The sequence below is a fragment of the Alligator sinensis genome, unplaced genomic scaffold (genome assembly GCF_000455745.1).
Source record: "Alligator sinensis unplaced genomic scaffold, ASM45574v1 scaffold973_1, whole genome shotgun sequence".
NCBI lineage: Eukaryota > Metazoa > Chordata > Crocodylia > Alligatoridae > Alligator > Alligator sinensis.
In genome coordinates, this window is record NW_005842622.1 from 116,647 (window position 1) to 126,502 (window position 9,856).

The window sequence follows — 9,856 nt, forward strand, 5'->3', positions numbered from 1 at the left end:
CAGCAGGAGGCCATCTTGCTATACAGTATCATAGACTGCTGATAAATTGATGAAAGCAGCTCCTGTAATCTCCTGTGATTTATTTCATGTGCATGATTAACTCATTCTGCTTCTGATCTGAAAGCCTGTGGGTTGAAAGATTAAAGCTGTGGCACCGCCTTTTTATACAATAGGCTTCCTTAGCTCAGAAGAGGGAGAAAGATACAGTGCTCCAGGCATTAATGTTTGACTAAGAATTTAGGAGGATTAGAGCATATGCATCTTAATTTCTAATAGATACTGTTGTGAATTGTTTTGATTCACTCAGAATCTCATACAGTTAGATTGGTACTGCTTTACATTTGTTGATGTTAAAAAAGGCTAATTGCAGATTTTTTCCCCAGATTTCTGAATAAGTTGGTTCGTTTCAAAGTATGTTCAGGCACCATACATGATAACTTCAGTGTGTAACCTCTAGAGGTGGCCTACAAGATACACAGATTGCTTAATTGTTACAAGACATGATTCAGGCAGCTTACATGTTATTGCTAAAGTCTTTCACAGCATATTAAAACTTGTTTCATGAGTCAATGCATACGTTCCTGGATAGTCTTTACAGTTAGTGAGTTGGTCAGTTATCTGGGGTATCCTCAAGTTTAATGAGGGGTACAGACTGTCCTGGCTGCGTCCTGGTATTTCACCAATGTTTCTTGTTCGCAACATGCTGCAAGCCCTATTTATTTTAGCTAGGTTACTTGGGGGAGAAGAGAAAGGGATGGTTCTTGTTTATTTACATCTCCTTTCTGTCCATTCTTGGTGTTACTAGGGATCCAGTCCCTTTTGTTGGTGGGTAGCTTTGTTGAATTTGTCAGAAGTCTTGTGAATTTGGACTGGGAGACTTTCCTTTGGGGTTTCAGTGGATATAGATTATCTTTACACTCACAGGACTAATTCACCCCCAACCAAAACCTGCCCCCTCCCCAAGAAGCATGTGCGTGCGCTTGTACATATCTATACACACACAGTTTCAAAAGCTTATTTAAGAAAACGTACCTTTCACTATCAGATAAAGACACAAGGTTATATGATTGCTCTGTTTTAATATTTTAGAAAGGGCTCTTTTTAAAAATAAACAGTTACAGGCAGTATTTAAACTTAATGTACTTCTGTTAACACAATCACAAACAGCTGCTTTTTTAAATAACTGTTTATCTTGCTGTGGGAAAAAAATGTGTGTGGTTTGCCAACTAGATAAGCCCTCTGTAATAAAGATCAAATAATACAGTAAGTAAAATAGTGTGTATATGAATATAAAGTAAAAATAATAAATATATCACAAACTCTGTTTTTAAAACAAAGTTAGTGTCTAAAAAAAGGTTTTTGTAAAGTTAAACCCTGCCTGTGCCATGTTGTCTAGGACAGGCCATGCAGCAAAAGAGGTGGGCTCTGGAGCCTGATGGGGGACCCTTCAGATGTCAGAGACAATGTGACGGGTAGTGTGACACACCATGTGATGGGACAGGGTATTCTGAGACCAACATACTGGTCAAAATGGCTGCCAACATGGTGACCTGGGGCCTGATAGGTTGTGCCTGTGCCATGTAGCCCAGGACAGGCTGTGCAGCTTGAGCAGTAGGCTTTGAGGCCTGATGGTTGGTCCTTCTGGTGTCACAGTCCATGCACTGGGTGGTGTCACGCACCATGAGATGGAGCAGGAGTTCTGGAACGACATGGCAGTTAAACTGGCTGCCAAAATGGGGGTTGGGGTGTCTGATGTCATGCCTCATGTGACATGGGCAAGGGGCAGAAAGATGGTGGCTGGGGGAAAGCATTTCTAAATGTCACGCACCATGTGATGAGATTGGAGGTGAGGTTTCTGGTGTCACGCACCATATAAGGGGAATGGGCAGGACTGTGGCTGTCACACATCATATGATGGGAACAGGGGGAGAATTCCATTTCCAAAATGGCAGCCAGATCCAAGATGGCAGCAGGGCGTGGGGCACCTGTCAAAGTTGACATCAGCTGTGCCCTATATACTAATTGCACCCTAGGTGAGTAGGTTTCTGGGTGGGACAGACATGCCTGGGCACATTCATAATACCAAATAATTGTAGTCACAAAAAAAGCATGACTAATAGCTGTTTTATTGCAAAGGAGGAAAAGGGCCCTCCTACCTATTAGGCTAAAGCTTCACAACTAGGACAATTTCTCAGACTTCAGAAGACCTGTATTCTAAGCTCTCTGCACCCAGAGGGGGGCTTGAACTTGCATCTTGTGGTTCCCTACAAAGTGCTAGGTATATGCAAAATGGGCCCTATTGGATTCTGATTCAGCCTGAATCAGGGACAGTGCTTCAATTCATTGCTTTGGATCACTGTCCCCGATTTGATTCGGCCAAATCCAAATCTGAAGATCTGCGCCAGATGGGGTGAGGCTGCCACTGCTGCCAGGGACAGGCAGCAGCAGCAATTATCTCTGGTGCTGGGCACAATCCATGCGCAGCACTAGTCCCAGGTGACAGGGCAGCTTCCTCTCATTTGGGGTGCAGATCTGGGGGCCTGCACCCCTGGGAGGGCTGCTGGGCTGTGCTGGACTCCTCCCAGGGGTGCGAGCCCCCAGATCTGCACAGCAGATGAGGGCAGTCTGCTGCTGCTGCCTTGGACAGGCAGCAGCAGCAATTATCTCCGGTGCTGGGCACAGTCCATGCCCAGCACCAGTCCCAGGTGACAGGGCAGCCTCCGCTCATCTGGGGCACAGATCTGGGGGGTCACACCCCCAGGAGGGCTGCTGGACTGTGCCAGACTCCTCCCGGGGCTGCAAGGCCCCGGGTCTGCACCCTGGATGAAAGGAGGCTGCTGCTGCCGCCTGGGACCAGCACTGAAGCCAAGTAAGCCTGGTTTCAAAACTCAAAACGTTTCAAAACTTTCAAATTATTTTGAGTGCCCTCATTTAATTTCAAAGCTGTTTCAAAACCTTTTGTTTCATTTTGGTTTTGCTGTTTCGAGCTTGAAATGTGTCAAAACAGCTTTGAAACGAAACACCTGGCAAAATTTTGCACAGCCCAAATAAGTAGTGGCCTATTAGGCTAATATCAAGTGTAGAGTGAGGCCTGTCCCCTGTCCCTTTCATGCCAAGCAGGCTGACCCCTGCAAGCCTCTCCAAATGTGGGGATCTTGACTGTACAGTTTTGTGGCAAGGGGGGACAGATTTTGTGCTTTCCCCTTAGCTTTAACGCTAGGGGCAATCAGAGAGAAAAGAACTATCTAATCCCCCAGATTTATTTTCCATGCTGTAACAGTGGGAAAGGGACACATTCAAAGCAAACCTCCAACAACTAGATTCTATACCTGGAAAATTATAATCATTTTTAACATTTTCCATATAAAGAATCTAATTATGGGGAGGGGTCATCTTATAACCAGGGTCATCTTTTATTTGAGTAACTATGGTAATTTGCTGTATCCTATATTATGTATGAAAACACAACAAACTAGAAACCTCATCAGGTGAACATGATCTTGATTTTATCTCTTAATGCAAATATGTCACATGTGATAGCCATCATTTGTGAGTGGCTGTTTAGCTCAGCTGGTTAAATTATGGTGCTAATAACACTAAGGTCACAGGTTCATTCAACTGTTGTTCTGTCCTGCTTTCTAACAGGCTTCCCTGGAGGCAGGGGGTAGTTAAGATACAGCCCCCTACCATTTCCCTGCCAGAAAATGTGCTTTTGTAGCACTACAAAAATAATGTATATAAAAGGCCTATATCCCTTTTCTCAGGAGCAACAACATTAGACTAACATTTGATGCATTTATAGATTTTAAAGTCAATACCCAGGTACAGACATTACACTTATTGTGTATGGTAAGCATGCAAGAAACACTCTACACCCATAACAGAACAGATAGCCAAGGTACATAAAGCACTGTAAGAATAGCAGATCCCACTCTAAGATAACCCTTGATGGATGTAGTATCATACTTCAGAAATGTAGTTTAGAGCACTGTAATGAAAATCTGTACCAGATCCCATAACAACTCACATTAGATAGCATTCTTCTATCATCCCACAGGGCTTTGCTGTACCCAGCTCACACCCCTTGCAGGGCAGTGCTCTAGCCTCAAGCAGAGATTGCCTGGTCTGTCTGAGCTGGCACTGCTCCCGAGCTGTCTCTGACAAGAGTCAGCAAAGCTTCTCACCCCAGGCCCACATCCTTTCTTTCCATCTAGCCTTTGGCAAGGATAGTTATTACTCTCACCTGATGTCTTGGGTTGGGCCATTTTCCCCTTTGGGCTTCTCTCTTCCCCCTCTGATCGCTTTAGTTAGCATAAATCCATGCACACAAAGAAAGCTGGTTGTTGCTGAATTTCTCTTATTGTATATTGTTATGGGTGCAGTTGAGCAAGTGCTGAATGTGTTTCAGCTGCATTTTGCCTCTGCTCACAGTTACCCTTCAATTGATTCATCTGCACTGATTTCTGGCAATGGGCAAGTTCCTTAGTGGACATAAGGCTCCAGACATAAAATCATCTTTAACTACTGGCTATTTAACATGGCTTAGAATGGCATCAAGAGATGTTTGGTAATGAAAATGCTCTCTAAATGCAGCATCTACCAAGGTACTTAGTAGTTCTGTAATACTGTCAAATTGTATTGTACTCTTCAAACATTGTTACAGAGTCCCTGGTGTAGACAGGAACCTCAGCTCCTATTACTATATAAAATGTACTTGAACATGTCCAAATGTACATCAGCACACCCATACATACTAATATGTAGTATCACCACTTTCCAACTTGTCTGGGGAAACAGAATGTATGTGTAAAATGTAGATTGTGAAAAGTACTTACACTGCCTGTGCCCAATACATGATTCAGGACCAGAAACCCATGAGTGCAGCTCACAAAACCAAAATCCCAGAAACCCTGGATTCATTCAATAGCCCATAGAGAAGCAGCAAGTGTTTCTCTATTCTAATCTCTTAAAGCCAATTTATAATAATTCTGGTCACTCGAGTAATGGTTTGGAACTATGTGCGCTTACAGAAAGCTGTTTCAGACAGTCTGTTACAACAGACTTTGAGGTACTCTGCTGGGAGTCCCATAGACACATACATAAGGCAGCTAGGTCCAGGAAATCTTTTTCTGTCAAGCTCTTGCATTGTTTGTTTTATTAGTCACCATTATACAGTTGTCATTTTCCCTGAATATATGAATAATGATATCCAATGGTCTTGCTAGCCTGAAGGTAGTGCTTGTTTCTTAGAACCACTCAGAAATTACAAAAAAACCCTTTAAGGCCCAGCATCCATGACATTCCCCTAAGGAAACACCTGACATTCTTCAGTTGGAAGAGAGGAAACTGCTTGGCCTGCTTTTCCAAGATGCTGCCTGCAAAAGAAGCAGTGATTTTATTTTCCCTTTTGAACCCAGTGGATCCCCCAAAATCTGAACAGAATTTAGGAAGCCAAGTGAAAGAATAGGGCCACCCTAGTGAAGCCCTAGTGAGTGGAAGCAGTCAGGTTATGCCATTTACCAGCCCATGCCCCAAAAATGATGACTTAGGATGACCAGGTATTTTGTACTGTGTCAATATTCCATATTCCAGACAAGGTTCCTTGGGTGAATTTGATATCTTTTATTAGACCAACCCAAATAGCTGGAAAATAATTATTAAGCAAGCTTTCGGGTTCAAAAACCCTTCGTCAGGCTAAGGAAGTTTCAGCTGCTGAGGGTAGGGGAGGGGAGGGGTCTATTTTTTTAAGTTTATCACAGTCTTTCAGTCACCTGCAAGTTGCTGAAATGTAGTAATATTTAAATCTGAAATTGGGCTTGTTTTTCAAGGATCTGTGGCCTGATCCTGCACTCTCTGAAGTCAGGAGTAATTTTCCCTTGATTTCAACTGGAGCAAGATTGGGTTTTGTACTTTACTGTTTAGTCTATAAGGTGCATCTCTATCAGACGATATTGACTGGCAGGTACACGATCAGATGACTCCCACCCGCTATATGGACACCAACCAGCACACCATCTTTCATTGAGAAACAGCTTTTTGTCCTCTACCACACCATTGACCCCATCACCAGAATCAGCCAGAGCTGCCTTCTGGCAAAAAAGAATGGGAGAAACTAGGTAACAAAGCTCTTGAATAGATCTGGTGAGGAATTCACCCCAGTGAGGAGTTACCATCTGGCTCTAATTACAAATGGCACACATGGTGGAGCATGAGCAGATTGGGAGTGAAATATTTTAATAACTTTCTTAATGCTGTCTGAAGGCTTTTGTGGGGGAAAATAGCAAAAAAGTAAACTGTATTTCTTATTCTAGATATCTACAATCTGTAATACCTACTCTCTCCATCTTACATTCTCCAAAATGATTTCAGATGCATCTGATGCAGTAAGCAGCTGCTTACTTCATAGTTCATCTGTAAGAGCAAATATACCATGATTTCTGTCTGTCCTCAGACACATATGACCAAATACTTCTCTCAGAAGAATTTTGTAATGTCCTGATGCAAACAATTTCTTGTTCACACTAAGTTTACATTTGCTTATGATTTAGGTAAAGTCTGAACTCTGAACCAAAACTCTGTAATACATAGATAGGATGGATAGCAAAGGATAAACAGGATTTTTGGCAGAGAACACCCCCAGGCCATGGACAGGAGATATCACCCTAAATAGGTCTGACAACCACTGTAGAAATGAGAAAAAATTCTTCCTCATCAAAAAACCCCAGACCTCCCTCCCACCCAGTCCAGGAAAGGGACACATATGATGGAAGGATTCCCACATGAAAACCATGATCTCAGCCGCTCAACACTTGCTGCCAGGGTGACTCCTGGGTTCTGCACCTGGACAGGCTCTCAAGTGGTGCAACAGTATTTTTTCCCCTTCCCCTCTGATCCAATCTCTGAGTGAAATCCAGTGGGCATCAGCTGATTCTGCACTGCACATGCACTCACTGCACAGGCACTCATTGTATTGACCCCCAACGACCCTCCTGAAATTGTGGCCCCAACCCATCCCCATACCTGCTCCTCTGGCCTCGCCACCCCAACTCCTGAAAGCTAAACAACTCCTTCCCCTTATCTGCAGGCTCCACATCTGTGCCAGAAAAGCCAGCTCGTGGTGACTGTTATGGTGGGTCCAGCAAAGGCAGTGGAATACCTGCAGAGTGCATGGAAGATGTGTGTAGGGGGCACCAGTGAAGTAAAGAAGATCTGTAACAAGCTCTGTTCACCGTGCCAGAATAGGAAGTAAACACACAGGGTCCTGGAGTAGGGGGCAGGTGTATTAAATGCCCTGGCATCACGATCTCCCCCCCAGCCCCCTCCCGCTTGACCTCAGGCTGAACAAACTGCAGCCAGATCTCCCCCAGCTCTCCCTTCTCCCCACTCCTATCCTGCAAACAGCACCAGAGCTGAAGGGGGATGAGGGAGGTAGGAGAAAGAGGCTGCAGGCAGGCAGCCTCTCTGCTGGATTGGCTCTAACATGTAGCTCAATCCCTGTCCACCCCTGACCAAACAGAGAATGTGTGTTGAGTCACTGGGGTCACTGTAATGCAGAGATTGGCAAAATATGGCCCGCAGACAAGATCCAGCCCACCAGGCAATTTTAACCAGCCTGCAGGTGGGTGCCTACTAGGGCTTTGCGAGGCTTCAGACAGCGCTTCGGATCCGAAGAAGCTTCAGACACTTCAGGGTCCGAAGCAACATGTCTGGGTTGAAGTGCTGGCCTCCTTAGGCTTCCCAAAGTGATTCGGACCTTTCGAAGGGCTTCGGAGCCACCTCGGAGATCCGGCCAAAGGGTATAATGGGGAAACAATAAAATATCTATAACTTTGTTGTTTTTTGCCCAATTTGGATGAAATTTTCAAGAAAGTTGAAAGTTTCAAGAAGATTGGTGCAGGGGTTTGGGGGAAACTGCTCCCCAAATTCTTGGGGTGTGGGAGACACTACTGCAGGCCTGGCTGCTAAGCTATTCTGTTACCAGTTACCAATCAATCATGATTCCCTCAGGGACCAGCTCAAGACACAGGACCTAGCTAATGTAGCCAGTTAATTGCCATCAATTAACACCTACAAAACCAGGCTAAGGAGAGGACAGAATCAATACAGACAATCAATTGCCCCAAGACAGACACGGTCAGTCCCACAAGCACCCCGGCATGAGTTTTGTCTGTCAGCAGCTAGGGGTGCAGGGCCCCAGGACCCAGAAGCTCTGCACCGATCTCCTCGACATCTGGCAGACATTGTGGCCGCAGCAGGGGCCACAATCGCTGCAGCTTTCACCCTGCTGTGCCTTAACACACCCCGTGTCACGAGTTTTGCTTGTCCACAGCTTGAGGTGCAGTTCCCCCCAAACCCCTGCACGGATCTTCCTGAAACTTGGCAGGCTTTGTAGTCTCAGTAAGAGCTACCAGCCCTGCAGTTTTGACCCCCCTGTGATGTAACACATAGACAGGACAGGAGTTTTGCTTTCAAGAATTTGGGGTACAGTTCCCCCAAAACCCCTGCACCAATCTTGAAATTTGGCAGGCTCTGTGGCCTCATGAGGAGCTACCACTCCTGCAGTTTTCACCCCCGTGTGGTGGGAGGTGAACACACAACCGTGACATGAGTTTTGCTTTCAATAATTTGGGGTATAGTTCCTCCCAAACCCCTGCACCAATCTTCTTGAAACTTGACAGGTTTAATGCTCTCAGCAGAGGCTACCATCTCTGCAGGTTTCATCCAAATCAGACAAAAAACAACAAAGTTATAGATATTTCATTGATTCCTCCATTATCCCCTACAGCTGGATCTCCGAGATGGCTCCGAAGCTTTGGAGCCGCTTTGGCCAGAGATCTCTGAGGCGGCTCTGAATGTTTGGAGCTGCTTCAGCCAGATCAAGGTGGAAACCCAGTCTGGAGCTCCAGATCAGGTCACCAAAGCAGCCAGATCCAAAGCCGGATCAGATCGCTGCCAACCTTCCACAGGCCTAGTGCCTACAAATTCCCTGTATCTGGCCCAGCCCCTGGCTGCCTGTGCTGTGCTTCCATGAGGCCAAATCCCATTCACTGCCACCTTCACTCATGGACTGGCCCTGACACTGGCCCCGCTGGTAGGGAAACAGTGGCAGGAAGGGGAGGGGCAACAGTGTTGGGTGTGGAAGTGGTGGTGGTAGTGGGCAGTGGGGGGAATGGTGGTGGAAGCAGATGAACAGGCAGGTGGAGGGGAAGGGGGAAAGGAGGAAGTGAGGGGAAGGGTGTTGGGGTGGTGGGAAGGTGGGAAGGTAGGCAAGTGTCAGGGAAAGGGTGGCAGCAGCTTTGGGCAGGGGACATGGTTGGGAGTGGTGTTAGAAGCAGTGGCAGTGGCAGGCAAGTGGGAGCGAAGTGGCAGCAGGGTGGGAGCACAAGATACATGCTGGTGCCCTTGGGCTGGGCCAGGGCCGGAGCTGACAGGGACCCAGGGCAGGGCAGCAGGAGTATGAAGCCCATGCCAGTGGGGGTACTGGGCCTGCCTGGATCCATCATGTGGAGCTTGCATGCAGTTGCTGGGTTCTCTGCCCAAGCTGAGTGCCTCTGAGGGGAGCCCCACACAATGGAGTTGGCAGCCCGGCCCCATTCACTGTGACATGCAGGTCATAGGGAATGGTGGAGGGCTCTACATTATGGAGCTGGGCTGGCTCTGCCCCTCTCCCTGCCGCCCCAACTGAGCCCCATGACCTGTATCTCTGACTTCATCACATGGACATCCCCCCAGTTGTGCAGGGCTTGGACATGCGTGCCTCACAGAATGGAGATGGCGGCCCGGCCATGTGCAGTCCTGGAGCTCACTGGGACCACATGCCACTGGGGGGCTCCACCTGCTCCTGCTGCTGGGCTTC